General features: G+C 35.8%; 1 protein-coding gene across 1 annotated transcript in view; it reads left to right on the top strand.

The window, feature by feature from the left end:
• The window catches only part of LOC150098108 (band 4.1-like protein 4), a 637189-nt gene extending 619083 nt beyond the window's left edge, over positions 1-18106 (top strand). Inside the window, exon 30 of the mRNA XM_090406685.1 lies at positions 18067-18106. The gene's annotated coding sequence lies outside the window, so the exon portion shown is untranslated. The remainder of the gene's footprint in view (positions 1-18066) is intronic.
• Positions 18107-18703: the final 597 nt, after the last annotated feature.

Here is an 18703-nt window from a genome sequence, read left to right as displayed (position 1 = left end):
CACCAACCTCTCCAGATATACAGATGGGTGTGCAATTTGATGCCTTACTCTTATCATCACCTTTGTATTGGAACAATTTTGTCTTCCTGCTACTCCATTGGGAATTGTGCTGTTGCAGTCCTCCACATTTCCTAGCCTATAGCAACATCCAACTAAATATCTCCTCCTGTCAACCTCCACTTCACAGTACACTGCCTCAAAACCATTGCTATTATTTCTCTCTTTTATGTGTATCTTATCTGAACATAATTCTCCTGCTATCAACAACAGTAATCCTCCCCCTGCCTTCTTGTCCTTTCTATCCTCATGTAAAATGCTGTACCCTTCCCTTTCTATTCCCATTAGGATATCATCTTCATTCAACCATGTTTCACTTATTCCAATGATTTGGGATGAATAAAACTCAATGAGTGAAGCCATTTCATCTCCCTTATTTCTGATACTTCTGGCATTTGTAAATAAACACAGCAGTTCACTTTTCTTGTTAAACAGGTAGGCCAAGGCTGATGCTGACTCCTTGGAATATTCCATTAAAACATGTAATATGTTCATCAATTCCTGTTGCCTTATTGATGTTGCTCGCTCGCTATTATATCTTTTCTCATTTCATTCTCTACACTCAAGGTATTCAGTGAGCAGTTCATCAGGGTATTTCACACTGAGGATAAAACATGCTCACTGAGGATAAAACTGCTCACTGAATACCATGATTATGTCCTCTGCAGCAGTTACCCATCTCCCACTTTCATCCATTAACATCATCTTACCATAACCATTTTTCTTTCTACTTGCCACATATCGAAAAAAAAAAAATCACGAGAGCTTGTCATAATCTCCAGCCTTGTACTTCCACATATATCTTTTCCTCACAGAAGTCTGCATATGGCTAGCCACAAACCAGGTGATTACTTCAAGATCACTCTCAATAACTGGAGGAAAGTGCGAAAACCCCCACTCACAATTACATCCTCTGATGAAATGATTAGATCTAAAACTCTTGATCCTTGCATTCTCTCCTTTACATGCTTCTTGGGATAGTTTTCTCTCAAGGACTTGAGAAATGCATTTTCCTTATTCCCAAGCTATCTCTTCATTCCAATGTATACCGCCATAATTAAAATCACCCATAATAATATTCCTTCCCTTGTTCACTAACCAAATCTGCTTATATATTTCATCACCACCTTCCACATTCCCTGGCTTATAGCAACATCCAGAAAATAACAACAGGAAAATATCTCTTCCTGTCAACCTCCACCTTAGACTACACTGCCTCAAAACCATTTGCCACTATTTTATTCTTTCCTGTGTATCTTACCTGAAAATAATTCCCCTGATATCATCAACAACATTCTTGTCCTTTCTCAGTTGGAGACACTGTATCCTTCCCTTTCTATTCCCGTTATGATATCATTATTATTATCTGACCTCCATGGGAAGTATATACTATTGCACACAATGGTCATACAGCCATGCTTAAACTGATTCAGTGTGTCTACATTCACAACACACTCAGGCAATGTATTCCACTCACCAACCACACATCATGCAAAGAATCTGCTCACACCCTCCTTGTACAGTTCCAGAGATGACCTCTTGTTCTATCCCCTTTCCCCATTCTATGAAAAACCTCTTCAATGTCAACCTGATAACAATCCCTGACTATCTTATATGTGTCAATGATATCTCCCCTCCTATTCACGAGACTTGACAATTTACATTCTCTCAGTCTCTCCTCATACTCCACATTCCAAAGACCACTGACCACTTTGTGAATCTTCTGTGGATCCTTTCTAACATATCCTTGTCACCATGAATGCACAGTAATCCATATGAGGCTTGATCAAGATCCTTATACAATGGCATCATAACCTCTTTATTTCTGCATCTCAGGGTCCTCTGGCATTGCCATTATCTGATGTGAAATCGTCACAACTTGTGCAGTGTGGACCCTGAATTTCAGGTCCTTGTGCACCACCACTCCCAGATCTCTCATCTTCTCCACTTTCTTTAAAGTTTCCTCCAAGTGCAGCCTATCGTTACTTACCAAAATTCAAAGCCTTACACTTTGCAACATTGAATGAAAATTCACTTACCTGCCCATTAATGCAATCTATTCAAGTCCTCCTGTAAGGCCATAACATTTGCTTGACTCTGCATTGCTATCCCCCATTCATCATCTGCAGATGATTCAAAACGAATTAAACCCATCCCAATATCATTAATATACAAATTGAACAACAATGGTCCCCAAACTGATCCCTGTGACACACCACTAGTGACCTTCCTCTTTTGGAATACTGCCTCCCCCGATACAACTTTCTGATACCTGTCTGACAGCAAATCACTGATTCAACTCTAAAAGATTTGAGTCGAATCACTGATTCAACTCAAATCTTTTATCCAATCCCATCCATTTCAACTTACTTAACTGCTTGTCACAGAGAATACTGTTATCAGCCCATTTCTGTATCCTACTTCTCACCAGTCTCTCTAATATCTTCACAACTCCAGATATACAGATTGGCCTATAATATGTAACCACAGCCCACCACCTTTATGCAGTGGAACAATTTTACATTCTTTCCATTCCCTTGGAACCTGTGCTGTTGTAAGACTCTTATTACACAGGCAGGGGTTTCACTGATCAAATTTATTTACCCCCAAATCATTGGAATAAGTGGAACTTGGTTGAATGAAGATGATATTCTAACTGAAATAGAAATAGAAGGATGCAGTATTTTTCAGTATTATACAGTGTACAGTATGATTTACTATATGCATTATACAGCATGCAGTATATATACAGTATGATATCATCTGCATTCAATCATGTTTCACTTATTCCAATGATTCTGGGGTAAATAAATTCGATCAGTAAAACCATTTCATCTCCCTTATTTCTGATACTTCTGGCACTTGTAAATAAACAAGTGCAGCTGTTCATTTTAGGTCTATAACCAGTCCTATTCAAGCCACTTGTTGGTTGTGATTTCTCAACCACACTTGCCCTTGCCCGATCTCCTTTATCACCTCTTACCACATATGCTCAGTCTCAACTGCCCTACTCACATCATGATCTGTTTTATTTCTGTGCTGATCATCCTCATTCATAAATTCGCTACCCTGTCCAATATCCATTATCCCTATGCCATGTCTCTCTGTTCATCCTGGCTCCCCTCCCCTTTTTACCGTTCCTGTTCCATTCCCGTTCTCTCTTCATCTCTCACACTACTGCTGTTTTCATTGCCAAGCACTTCAGTCTCTTCCATACCTCTCTCCCCTGACCTTTCACTTCATCTCTTACTTCTGATCTCTTGATTGCATCACACACACACACTGCACTTCCATATAGCAAGTTTCTTCAGTTCACTCTTTCTAAAGCCATTCAAATGCAATTCGTCATGTATATATATAATTCCATTCTTCCCTCAAGTACATGCTATACATCTCCACAAACTGCACTCCTCCTCACACAGCTTTGCCAGCACACCATTCATGATTCTAGCTCTCCATCTCAACTCATCATTGTCATATCCCTTCAACACACTGACAACCTTTCCTACTATACTGTTATTATTATTATTATTATGCAGGTAATTCCATGGAGTCAGAAGACTCATCATGAGAGATCCATTTATTAACATACTTCTCCTTAAACTCATTCACTGATGAAGCACCCACAACCACCTCTGGCAACTCATTCACCATCCACCCCAAGCAAAAAATAAAGTCCTAACACCCTTACTAACCACATTTTACACAACTTCCACTGGTGGCCTCGTGTTCTCTCCCTTGCAATTCTTCGCTATCAATCCTATAAACCCCCTTTAATAACTTAAATTCTTCTATCATGTCTCCTGCTTTTCATCTGTTAGCTAATTTTTGAAGCCTACAGATCTTCAGTCTATTCTCATAAGGTGCATTCTACAGTACCCTGCCACAGTCTTTGTAACTTGCCTCTGCATCCTCTCCACAACTGCTTCATCACCATGTAATCTGAGAGTTCAAATTTGTATGCAGTAGCCTGGATGTGGCCTTATCTTTCACTCTCCACAATAATCTCCTGATATCTGCTCTTACATTCTACTTATGTCAACTTAAATCATTTGTTCCCACAACCACCACTAATTCTCTTGCTTGTTTCCTCCTCATATCCAAAGCATGAATTTTCTTGTTCATTTTCCTTCCTGGATAGCAGACCTTATGGACTCTCTCATTAACCAATTCTCTAACATTAGAATCTCCATACTTCGTTCTATTGTTTTTCACTCTTTCATTTGTTTCCACTAAATGGCTAATATCACTCTGTGTATTCCTCATTTCATTTTGAATAACTCTTTCTTCAAATCTTGCATTCCAGCAATTTCACTCTCTGTAGCTCCTTCATTCTTCTACCTCTTGTTTGCCAGTACCTGACTTGTTTCCTCATTCATACTTCCTTTTGCTTCCATATGAATTTCTTTTGTTTCTTTGTTCTTGAGTTCTTTCATTCCCTCTGTCTCCCTAGCTTTCATTCTGTTATTCCTTTAGTCTGTTTCACAATCAGCAGAATGATTCGCTGACTTGTAGTCTAACGAAATATTGCCTTTTCTACAAATTCATATCTTCTCTCATCTCCTGTTCAGTCACTCCACAAACAATTTGAAGCATCTTGAAGACTTCATAAGCATTAATTTCCTGATATCTACCCTCAATAGGTATACAGGATGCTATGACAGTACTACATGATTAAATTTATATTATTACTAATGTTGTGTGAACAGTTTTTCTCCAAATTAATCTGTCACACTTGTTAGAAGTTTCGTATTGTCAGATCTTTTACTTCTGCCTTCTGGGACACTTCTGATTGCATTAATCTACATGGAACTCATTCTTCCTCTGGGTTTTTTCTCTGTTATCTTCATATCAAACACCTGTTTTTCTAACTTTTCTCCTCTCATTCTGTTTAAGTAACCATACCACCTCCCATTAGCTTTACTTACACATTCCTGAATGCTAACAATATCAGTTCCTTACTAATATCTTTATTTTTAATATGATTCTGGCATTGATGCCATTGGTTCACTCTCCTAATTCTGCTCAGAAAAAATTTCATGTGTGTGATCACCTGTCTTTAATCAGTTGTTTTATTACTAGCCCAACTATCAGATCTATAATTTAAAATTGGTTTGAACACTGTCTTGTATATTGCTAGTTTAGTGTTTTGGCTAATTTCTTATTCCATATAAATTCATTCAACTGGCTTCCCACCACCATACCACCTTTGGTTATTCTGTTATATATTTACATATTTAGTTTGCCTCCTCACTAAAAATTGTGCCTAAATAGCTGAAATAATTTACTTGTTCTATAGGTTTTCCATTGAGAATGCTAATTTTCACATCAAATTTGTTACAGCTGTTATTCAGTTTAGTTGAAGAGAAGAAAAGAAAATTTGATATCTTCAATTCCAATATCAGGTTTAATGCCACTTTCTTTCATATTGCTATCCAAATAGATGATGAATAAGGATGGAGATAGAGTGCACCATTATCTCCCACCCATACTTGAAATAGAAAAAGCCATCAATGGCTTGAAATGTGGAAAGGCAGCAGGAGTAGATGATATTCGACCAGAAATGCTGAAGTATGGTGGTATAAGAGTCTTACAGTGGCTGCACTGCATAGTTGAGAAAGCCTGGACAGAGGGACGAATTCCCGATGATTGGAGTAGAGCTCTCATAGCACCCATATATAAAAAGGGAAATAAAACTGAATGTGAGAATTACAGAGGTATTTCCCTACTGAGTGTTCCTGGCAAGATCTATGCAAGTATATTTCAGAAACAGTTGAGAAGAGTTGTGGAAGAAAAGCTTGGTGAAGAACAAGCTGGATTCAAGCCAAATAGAGGCTGTCAGGATCAGATCTTCACTTTACGACAAATAGTCAAGAAAGCATGGGAATATAACAAAGATCTGTATCTAAGTTTTGTCGATTTGGAAAAGGCATATGATAAGGTGCCAAGAGAGAAGCTATTCAATACGCTGCAGTTATATGGTGTCAATGGGGCATTATATGAAGCAATACTTAGTCTTTATTTGAGTTGTAAGTCAGCAGTTAGAATTGAAGGAAGTACAGGAAGATGGTTTAATGTTAAATCTGGTGTGAGACAAGGATGTACGTTATCCCCTCTGTTATTCATTATCTATATGGATCACATTATGAAGGAAAGTGGTATTAAACATGATATCAAAATTGGAGATGTTAATGTCAGCTCTTTGCTTTATGTGGATGATGTTATACTTCTAAAGAAATCCACTACAAGTCTGCAAGATTCTCTGACTAAATTGAATAGCTGTTGTAATAGATATGGTATGAAGGTCAGCAATAAAAAGACAATGAAAATAGGCAGAATCATTGAAAATGTCAACTGTGAATGAATGGAGAACCTGTGGAACAAGTGAAACATTTCAGCTACTTAGGCACGATTTTTATTGAAGATGGTAAATTAAATATCAAAATAGACAACAGAATCAGCAAAGCTGGTATGGTAGGAAGTCAATTGAATAAATTCATATGGAATACGAGAGAAATAAGTCGGAACACTAAATTAGCTGTATACAAGACAGTGTTCAAACCAGTTTTAACTTATGGATCTGAGAGCTGGGTCAGAAGTAAAACACTTGACCAAAGACTAGAGACCGCAGATATGAGAGTCCTGAGAAAGATTATAGGCGTGAACAGATGGCATGAATGGCAATATCATATTAAAAACGAGGATATTAGGAAAGAACTTGACATTGTCAACATCCAGGAATGCATTAGCAGAGCTAATCTCAGATGGTATGGTCACTTAAACAGAATGGGTGAAGAAAGATTAGCAAAACAAGTGTTCTCTGCCAGGTTGGCAGCAAAACGACCGAGAGGAAGACCAAGATATAGGTAGATTCATACGGTACAAAGTTCCTTAGACGATAAAAATATGAGATCTGATAATGTTGGAGTCTTGACAAGTAACAGACTGATTTGGAGGAAAATTGTAGATAGGAAGTTAATAATGATGCAATTTTTTTCATGTAGTACTATCATATCCTCTACACCTCTTGAGGGTGCATGGCAGGAATTTGATGATGATGATGTATTGCTATGAATAATATCCTGTTTAAACCATACACAATTGAAGGATTGTGGTCAGCTTTGCTCTTGTTACTTTGTCATTTTCCTTTTCCATATCTACAAAATTAAAAAACAGATCCTTATTATATTTCTGTGATTTCTCAAGTGTTTGTCCTAAAGCAAAAATCTGATATCCTCTTTTGCTTGAACTTAGCTTGCTCTTCTGCTGTTTCTTTTCCACAGTTTTTCTTAGCATCTTTTCAGGTATACTCATGTAAATCCATCCCGGAACACTCACTTATAGGGAAATTCCTCTGTGAAATATATTTCTTATTTCACATCTTCTCTAAGATATCAGTTCCTTTTTCTAAAACTTTGATATACAAAGATAACCATTCAGCTTTAGTTCTCTTTTTATAGATAGTTTGGCACTATGAATGCACTACTCCAGTCATCTGGAAGACTTTCTGACTAGGCCTTCTTAATTATGCAGTGTAACTGCAGTAAGATTTTTATCATTTCATATTTGTGCATTTCTGATTGAATATCAACTGTTTCTGGTTTTTGATAGTTTTTTTTTTTTTTTTCACTCCAAACTCATCTTTGCACTCCGCTTGAATATTTTATATCACTCATCTTCTACTTCTTTCATTTAATAGTCTTTCAAAGTAGTTATCTTTACTTTCAGATTCAATGTTGCCTTTATCTATTTCCTTTTAGAGTACTGTTTCTTCATTTCTAAGCTTTTTCACCAGCTTAGAACATTTAGCAACATTTTCCTGCCTTTCTGATATTTAACTTTTGTATTCTTCCTTTTGTTAAATAAGGTAGGCGTGAGATGGATGAATAAAGAGATTAAGCATGCAATACAGAGAATGAGGGCATTGTGGAGGCAGCATAAGAGAAGTGGAAATAACCAATTTCACGTGGTCTACAAAGACCAGGCAAGGAGGGTGACTTGGTTGGTGAGAGTAGCTAAAGAGAGATGTGGACAGCAGTTAGCTAATGAAGCTAAAAAGAATCCTAAGGAGTTCTTTCAATATGTAGCCAGCAAAAGAAAGAATGATTATGGAAGGATGACATTGATAGGAGAAAATGGCATAAAGACAGCTGATGCAGAATGTGTGGTGGAAATATTTAATGAGCAATTCATAAAGGTCTTTCAATCTTGTGAATGTGACTTCATGGAGAGATTGAGAGCAGTAGATGATGGAGAAGAGCTGACTGTAAGTGAGCAAGAGGTGTATCAGGAGTTGAGTAAACTAGGTGTTAATAAGGCTGTGGGACTTGATAATATATCGCAATGTATTCTGAAGGAATGTGCCAAGCAGTTGACACCCGCCTTGACATATTTTTTTAATATGAGTCTTGCAGATGGTCAAGTCCCTAAGGAGTGGAAGGAGGGCAAGATTGTGCCACTTCATAAAGGAGGTGATCAAACTCAACCATCGAACTATAAGCCTATCTGTGTGTTAGGTGTTGTGGTTAAGTTGTTGAAGAAGCTTGTGAGAACTAGGATCCAGAGTTGGGTTGACAACAATGGTATTATCTTTGATGGACAACATGGATTTGCTAAAGGGAGGTCATGTTTTAGTAATCTACTTACTTATTACAATAAAGTGACTGCTTCCTTGGACAGAGGAGAAGGATACACAGTAATATACTTGGATTTCACGAAGGCTTTTGATAGAGTACCTCATGATAAGTTGACAGTCAAACTAGAGCAGATGGCGTTGGATATTAGATTAGTGCATTTGATTGGAGACTGGCTATTTGATAGGTATCAACAAGTTGTGTATGGGGGAGCAATATCCAGGAAAAGGAAAGTCACTAGTGGAGTGCCTCAGGGGTCTATTTTGGGGCCATTACTCTTTAACTTGTATATTAACGATATAGATAAAGATTTGGATGGAGATATTCAGTTGTTTGCAGATGATGCAAAGTTGGGATGAGCCATGAAGAGTAGTGAAGATGTTGTGGCCTTACAAGAAGACTTGAATAAATTGAGTGATTGGGCATGGGAATGAGGATGTGAGTTCAATGTTGCAAAATGTAAGGTTTTAAAATGGAAAATAAAGATGGGATGCAAAATTTATGCTTGGTGAGGATATATTATTGGAGGTGGAGGAAATAAGAGATCTGGGGGTGATAGTGGATAAGGATCTAAAATTTACGGGACACATAGCCAAAATTGTGAAGACAACACAAAAGCTTCTGGGAATGATGCGGTGGACAGTGACATGTAGGAGTAGGGAGATTCTTGTTCCATTGTATAAGGCTTTGATTAGGCAACACATGGACTATTGTGCCCAAATTTGGTCACCTGGTTTTCAGAAGGATGAAGAGATGTTGGAAAGGATCGAAAGGTGCTTGACTAAGGTAGTTTCTGACCTCTGGAATTTTGAGTATGAGGAAAGATTGAGAAGATGTAATTTGCAGAGTCTGGTGGACAGGAGGAAAAGGGGAGAAATGATAGAGACCTACAAGTTGGTAAGGGGTTGTTATAGGATCAATGCTGGAGAATTTCTACAGAAAATAGTTGGGGATCGGGGGGGAACCAAAAGTCATCCCTGGAAACTGTATAAAGAGGGTGTGAGTAGGGGATTGAGGGGCAGTTTTTTTTTCATGCAGAGTTGTGAATGATTGGAATGCCTTGCCTGAGAGTGTGGTGTCTGCAAGGAGTTTGAATGTGTTCAAGGCACAGTATGATGAGCTATGTTTGTGTGATAAAAGGACCTCCCAGATGAGTCTTTGACTCCATGAGGTCTTGGGGTAATAATAATAAAATTCTTACCAAAGTCTTCCCATGACTTTTGTTTAGCCATTTTTATATATACATCTCTTACATTTGTCTCTGTGTTCTCTTAGGATATCTGGTCACTTACTTGCTAGAAACTTTTGACATTCCATCTTCTTCTTTTCCCAGGACTTTCTTTTTAATAAAGATTGAAAAAAGCTAGTACTGCTTCAGAAAATTAAATAATATATGGATGTCATCCAAATATCATAAGAAAACCAAAATAAGATCTTGAATAGCAAAATGAAATAATGAACTTAATGGAGAAGATAAAAAGTGGAAAGGCATGTGGCGATGATGATATAGCAATATAAATGCTTAAGACAACTAAAGAAACTGTTGCTGATAAACTGCACCTGATCCTTTACAATGTGCTAGAGATTGAAAGGATACCTGAGCAGTGGAAAGAAGTTTCTGAGATACCTGAGAAGTAGAAACTTCTCAGGAATCTTAGAAAAGCTTAGAAGCTCATTATACTTAATTTTTATAAATTTTTCTAAAGAATTTGACAGTATTGATAGAGAAATATTATGATTAATCATTAAAAGTTATGAAGTTCCTGACAAATATGCAAGAATAATCAAATGTATAAAGGAAGTAAAAGTAGTGTTGTTGCAGAGCAAACATCAGATGAGATAAGGGCTGGTGTGAGACAGGGTCATGTAATGTCTGGTTTGTTGTTTAACATAGTCATTGATTGGATTATGAGAAAAGTTGTAGGTTTAAGATGAAGAATTAAATGGAATCCTATGTCACAGCTAGAAGATCTAGCTTATGTAGTTGACACGGGATGCTTATCAAATAGATACCCAAGATATTTTTCACAAGGTTGAAGGATGGAAGGGGGATAAAGACAAGATGACATTCTTGGAAGTTGTATAAGGGTGTAGTGCATAAGAGAGTGCAGCATGACATTTTTGCATTTAGAGTGGAATGTATCCTGCCAAATGAGGTGATGAGAGTACACATATTGAACCATTTTAAGACAAGGTATGATAAACATTATCTCTGTTAGAAAGCATCTTACTGTTGATAAGTCTTGACTCCAGGAGGTGTTTGTATAATGATAATAATATCAAAATACAATGATATACAAACCAAATCAAAAGACTTGTATAAAACAGCTGAAATGATTGGTCTTAAAATAAATATGACTGAAACAAATTGAACAATAAATGCCACACAAAGAAATTAAAATCAATGAACATGCTGTAGAAGAATTAAGAAGTTAACATACTTGGGATCAAATGTAGGTGTAACTGACAAGGGTATAATGCAAAGATTGAAAAAGCTAATAGTGCTTTCAGAAAATTAAATAATATATGGAAATCTTCCAAATATCATCAAAATTAAGATCTTCAATAGCAATGTTAAGGCCATACTATTATATGGATCAGAAACTTGGAAACTGATCAAAAAAACAGGAAGCTAAATTAAATAGTTTTTAAACAAAATGTCTGTTTAAAATATAAAAATTATTTTGCCCAATGTATAACAAATGATAACTTATATAAGCTGACTGAGCAAAAAAGAATAAATATAGAATAAAAAAAAAATGAAGATGGAAATGGATTGGACATATACTGAGAATGGACAGCAGAGAAATTCCAAGGGTAGCTTGACATGGATCCAAGGAAGAAAAGAGAGTAGGCCTAAATTAAACTTGGCAGAGAATGACAGAAAGGAAAGAAGAATGGCTGATTTGCTAATCCAATCATCTGAAATTTGACCCTCTGACCAGGCCTTCTGAATTATGCAGTGTAGCTGCTGTGTAGATAGCATGCAGATCCAATCCAATCATCTGAAAGTGAATGCAAACCTGACACTTAAAGTAAATAGGCACTTTGAAAGCAACCTTGGAAAATGAAAGAAAGGAACTGGAAAGTTCTATTGACAATTGAAATAATTTTATTACAGTTTCAGTCTTTTTCATTTTTTTTCCCTAGTTATGGAATTCGTAACAAATATGCTAGAATAATCAAAGAAATGTATAAATGAAGTAAAAGTTGTATTATTGCACAGCAATCAATATCATCATGTGCTTTTTGTTAAGATCTATAAAACTTAAAGACAAACTTGATATGTTCCTTAAATACACGCTTATTTTCCTATGTTCACAGCAATACCACCACAACTTCCAGATATTTAGACTTGACCTCCTATTAAGATGATAATTCATCTTTAGCCTAAAAGAAAGGATTCATCTTTAGCATGATGCAGTCTTTCTAAATATCCCTTGAGAATGTAACTAGTAAAAAGTTTTATATATAGTGGTCTGTGTTACTGTAAACTTTTTATAGTGGAGAACATACAAAGTACCATATATGCCACTGTATAAGGAAACTGGGTGTATAAGATGATCCCCAGAATTACTTTTCAAAATGTCTATTTTCTGATATGCTCACTATATAGGATGATCACAAATTTTACACTTACTGCTGACAACTTCTTACACATTACTTTTAGATTAATATAATGTAGGTGTAGACATAACCTCAGGTATTTTCTTTACTGTAATTTATGAATGTCTTCCCATACAAGATCAGTAAAATTGTTTGTTTATATCATCTCAGTTTCGTATATTGTAATTCACGTGATCACATCAGTAAGGTTTCATTAGAATTTAAATGAAAAACTACATGTTTACCCTACTGAATACATTTATTAAATTCAAATATGTATATATAAAATATATTAATATGCAAAATATCCATATATTAACATGCTAATTACCTTATCATTATTTTGGTAACATCCATGGAGTCAACAGACTCATCATGGGAGGCCCACTCAACCAACAACATGTCCAATCATAATGAGTTTTGAAGTTATTTACACTACCTGCATTCCACTCACTAACAACTGTCCATGTAAAAAATCTACTCCTCACACCATTCTTCACCACATCTTTATACAACTTCCAGGGATTGCCTCTCATTCTTCCCATCTTAATATCCACTCTTTTTATAATTCCTTCTGTATTAATCTGATATAAAATTTTATTAGAGCACAGCGTATATGTTTAAAAAAACATCAAGCAATTGTCTTTTTTAGACGGTTGCTTGATGTTTTCCATCATGAAATCAAAGGTTCAGATTTCATACCTGCAGTATAAAATGAACCATTTTTAATAAGATGATATTTTAAGTTTTTTAACTTCAAATATCATCTTATATGCTCTTCTATATACAGTAGGTTACATTTTGTGAGCATATGCATAATTAGATATTTATATAATGTCTAAGCAATTCTCATGTTCTGTGATCCTCTTTTCCTTACAGCTCATAATTCCATGGTACACTATATTTGCTGATGGGATAAGTTTCCATTTGTCACCTGTCGTGTAATTCCATATATATCTATAAATGTATCCATTTATATGGCTGAAATCTTCCTTAGTTTGGCCTATTCCTAAATCAGTATCTCAGGAGCACTCTCGTCATCTGGTGGCAAGTCTTTTTACTTCAGTCACTGCTACATGTGGTGAGGCTTTCACTAAGTCCAACACTCTAAAACCTTGCATAGCTTCTCTCCATGTGGGCAAAGGTAGTTATACCTCAGAAATTTTAGTTTAGCCCCTTAAAAATCACAATTAAATCTATTGTTCAAAAAACTGATAAACTTTTGCTCTCTCCAAGTCATTTTGCTATATACATTCATATCCTCAACACATAATTCAATTGCAAGGTGTCATAAATCCTTGAATGTTGTGATTCAGCTTGACTTCGTAATTACTATAGAGAAATTTATGAAAGGTCACTTAACAAGATTTTTTTTTAATTTAAATTCTTCTGCTGTTGTAAATTCTTTCATGTCAATAAATAACTTAGTTTGGCTTTATAAAAATATCACTTATTTTCTTCCTTAAACTAAATCTGTTAGGTGTGTGTTGTGTGTACATTAATTGCAAACTATCTCAAAGTTTAGTAAAGTCTATAAAATCTTGACTTATCAAATTAAGGCTTGATTTCATAACCATGTTCTACCTACCGGCCACTGCATTAAAAACCTTTATGCAGATGTATGTAAATGTCAACTATGCAGCTTATATGCAAAATACTTGGTCACATGCATCGCCACATGTTCTAAGCAATTATTTAAGAATACTGCTGTCGGTAATTGTCAGTAGTGTTGATCATAATGGGCAAAACAAAGGATCTTTCAGAGTTTGATAAAGGGCTTATTGTAGGTGCCTGTCTGGCTGAGCCTACGATTTTGAAAACAGAGCTGACTGGTATTTCAAAAGATGAGATATCTCGAATGTTTAATCAGTAGAAAAATAACCCACTTTGCTTACTTAAAGGTGTAACTGTGGTCCTAAGACAGTCTGTCAGGAACAAGATTGCCATCATCTGAGAATGCTTGTGTAGACGAAAAGAACTTCCTGTGTGCAGCAATTGACTGAAGCATTTAATGAAGGCTGTTCCTGACCCATATCTCACCGAATTATGCACAGGGAATTGAAGAGAATCGGCTGGCAGTTGCTAATCCAAAGCAGTATTAAACAAAAGTTTCTAATTCAGTGACCAGTATGTGTGGGAAGTGTAAATGTCAATAAACTCTGATATTTCTTGTTGTGTATGAATATGCCAAAACAACTAAAAATATACAGCAAGTGTATTTTATTAAATTTGGTTTGTAGGAAAAAAAATCCTACCTAAATCCTTCTAATAAGCCCTATAAAAAAAGTCCTTTTGTAATAGAATAACGGGAACAGTGGATGAGGGTAAGGAATACATTTTTTTTTGGGGGGGGGGGATTTTTTAGAGGCATTTGAAAGGGTACCACATGACAAGTTGATTTTTAAGTTGCAAATATGGGTTTGGATATCAGGTTAGTGGACTGGATTTGTGTTGACTCTCTGGTAGATATCGAGAGTTGCATATAGAGGAGCAGTATCAGGGAGTAAGAAGGTTACAAGTGGAATTCCACAGGGTTCAGTACTGGACTATTACCATTCACTCTTTGTCAATGATATTTTCACAGGCTGCTGGGAGTGTTCATTTGTTTGCAGATGATGTGAGCCTGCGAGGATTATTAGTAATAGAGCTGATGTTTTTCACTCTTCAAGTGAATTTGAATAAGCTGGAAAGGTGGGCAAGCAAATGAGGATGCCAGTTTAATCCAACTAAATGTTGTTATTATTATTATTATTAACACCCGACCTCCATGGAGTCAGAGACTCATCGTGGGGGAGGTACTCACTATTGCATACATTGCTCATCCAACTGCTTCTTAAACTGATTCAATGTGTCCACATCTGCAACACACTCAGGTAATGCATTCCACTCACCAACCACCCTCCATGCAAAGAACCTGCTTCTCACTCCTTTGCTCACACCCTCCTTATACAGCCTCCAGCAATGACCTCTTGTTCTACTTCCTTCTCCACTTCTATGAAAAATCTCTTCCATGTCTACCTGATAACAACCCCTGACCAGTTTATGTCTCAATCATATTCCCCCTCTTCCTCCTATTCACGAGGCTCTGCAACTTACATTCCCTCAATCTGTTCTCGTACTCCACATTCCAAAGACCACTGACCACCTTTGTGAATCTTCTCTGTACCCTTTCCAACATATCCTCATCGCCATGAAAACCCGGTGACCAAATCTGTGCACAATAATCCATATGAGGCCTGATCAACGCCTTATACAATGGAATCATAACCTCTCTATTTCTGCATGTCAGGGTTCTCCGCATCATTGCCATTATTCAATGTGATATCTTCACAACTTGTGACCCCTGAATTTCAGGTCCTTGTCCACCATCACTCCTAGATCTCTCATCTCCTCTACTTCTGTTAAAGTTTCCCCACCAAGTGTATACTTGGCATCCCATCGTTGCTTACCAAATCTCAAAACCTTACACTTGGCAATGAACTGATAGTTCCACTTACCTACCCATTCATGCAATCTATTAAAATCCTCTTGTAAGACATTAACATCAGCCTGACTGTACATTGCTCTCTCCAGTTTTGCATCATCTGCAAACAGCTGGATATCGCTAGTTAAACCAAACCCAATATCATTAACATACAAATTGAACAACAATGGCCCCAAAACTGACCCCCTGTGGCACACCACTGGTGACCTTTCTCATTCGAGATACTGCACCCCCATATACAACTTTCTGATACCTATCTGACAGCCAGTCACTGATCCATCACAGAAGTCTGTTATCCAATCCCATCTCCTTCAATTTAATTAACAGCTTGTCATGTGGCAGTCTATCAAAAGCCTATGCAAAATCCAAGTACACCACTGTATATGCATGTTGAGGTTTTAAAATTTGGGATCCACATATGGGATGCTTCATAATCACATGGTGGGGTTATACTGGAAGAAGTGCAGGAAGCAAGGGATCTTGGGTTGATTGTGGATAGAGATTTGAAGTACCAAGGGCATATTGCAAAGGTTGTGAGAGAATTGCTGCAATTGAAGAAGACTTTGACCACTAGAGATCAAAGTGTGGTGGTCCTATTGTATAATTGATCAGATCACATCTGAATTTCTGTGCTCAGATCTGGCCATTGAGATTTGAAGGGAATAAAGTAACCATGGAGAGGGTGCAGAGATGGATATCAAAAACAATATCAGAGCTCTACAATGTTGATTATGAAGATAGACTGAGGGCATGCAGACTGCAGAGCTTGGTGGATAGAAGACAAAGGGGGAATATGATTGAGATATTTAAGCTGTTGAAGGGTTATTATCATATTAAGACTGATTGTAGAACAAATGGAAAGAGCAAGGCAAGGGGGCAATCCCTGGAAGTTGCAAAAGGGAGTGGTGAATAAAAGGGTAAGAAGTAAGTTTTTTGTGTGGAGAGTGGTAGGATCATAAAATGAATTGCTTGAGAGGGTGGTTAACGTGCAGTCAGTGGATGAGTTTAAGGAGTGGTATGATAGACTTTGTGTTGACCTCCCATGATGAGTCTTGTGACTCCATAAGGGTCAGGAAAATAATGTTTTGCATCCCAGATGGAATTCAAATTCATTTGTTTGAGTTCTAAATACATAGTCACATATGGAGAAGGCAGGATTATTCCTCCCAGAAACTCAGGTTTTTCCTCCTGCAGACCAAATTTAATAAAATATATTTACTCTATAGTTTTAGTTGTTTTGGCTGTCATGTACAACAAAAAGTGTTACTGAACTGAACAGAAGTTAGCAAAGATAACACAAATTAATTTCTTGCAGGTAAGTTATACAGTTTTCTAATTGAATTCACTTCACTAGCAAATAATCTTGCTCTAAATCTTAATATAACTAAAAAAAAAAAACTTTAAAAGAAAATAAGTGAACTTCAATTGAAGTACATGAAAATTATGTCTCATATTTGTAATTTGGAAACTTCACAAGTATTGCTTTTCTAATAGAAAGTAAAGTTAATAATGATGGGAATTGTGTGTGTGTGTAATTAACCTCTAATAGTATGTTTATTTAGTAATTTTGAAAAATTAATTATTCATTTGTTATATAAAATATGCTAAATTAAATCACATACACGTATGTATTATTATTATGCTTTTATAGTCTTTCTGTTTTACATATTTTTATGCTGTGACGCCTGACAAAGTCGGCTTTCCGCCGTAACTAGTCGTGTTCTATTAAAGTTCTGATTTTTAAATCCTCGGTGTTTAGTCATTAAAATTTAACAAATATATATGTATGTGTGTGTGTGTGTGTGTATGTGAAACTTTTAATCAGTTTTTCACAAAAATACAATTACTGTTAGATCTAGCAACATTTACATTTTATTAGAGGCAGTGATGCTAATTTAAATCTCACTGCTGATCAGATTGGAAATCTTGTAGTAGACATTTCTTCATACTTTGAAAATAAAATATTTTTTAAAAAAAATCAGAAGCTAGATTAAATAATCTAGAGGAAAGGTATTATAGAATTCAGACATATAAGCCTGTAAGGGGTTTGTTACTGCAAAAGAGATTTTTCATAGAACTCTGCAAATAATATACACATAATGTATGTATATTGTTTACAGAGTATGGTGCTGCCTTATTGTCTGTTTTAACTCATGCAGTTTACGTTGTTTTTTTGTTTTTTTTTTGTTTTTGTTTTGCTTTGTTTTAGACTTCACTTATAAGAATTGTCGTTTCAAACACACACACACAAACAAATTAAAGCCAACTATCAATTTTTTTAAACAGGCACACACAAAAGCCAGTAGCGATGATCACAGCACTAAGCCCAAGTCTGAAGGTCGATAGTCTGGAAGGTCAGTAGATATATGGCTGGGTGTCATGTAAATTATTGTATTTCTTAAAATATAATACTTCAGCTGTAGTATTTTTTTTTTATTTTTTTTTTTTAGTATATTACTTTTTCTGACGAAATAGCATTTATTATGAAACTGCAGTGTTACATAATAAACATGATTTGAATATAGTATACATGGAATTTGAATAAATAAAAAAAAGATTACTTTTCAAAATAAAAATAAATCTACATATGTCGGTTTTAATAGTTTTGTTCAAGTGTATTATATGTTTAAATTAAGCTGTTTGCAGATGACAGGTTGTAAAGAAATTATGTTTGAAAGTGTATATTAATGAATTAGATGTAATATGTATGGGGGAAGGGGGGTTCTGTGTAATATTTTTCATAGAATACTCTGGAATATTTCATCAAGTAATGTTATTATTCAGGAAAAAAAATATGCTGTATAATATTTTTTGGTATATTTTATATCTTATAAATTAGGAATGTACTGAAAAATATGATGTATGCAAACATGTATATATGTAAAATTCTTCACTGAATATATGATAAAAAAGAAAAGAAAAC

Source organism: Typopeltis vanoorti, chromosome 16 (genome assembly GCF_054136105.1).
Source record: "Typopeltis vanoorti isolate ZY-2024b chromosome 16, IOZ_Tvanoo_1.0, whole genome shotgun sequence".
In the NCBI taxonomy this organism is placed as follows: Eukaryota; Metazoa; Arthropoda; class Arachnida; order Uropygi; family Thelyphonidae; genus Typopeltis; species Typopeltis vanoorti.
This window is presented reverse-complemented; position numbering and strand designations above follow the sequence as displayed.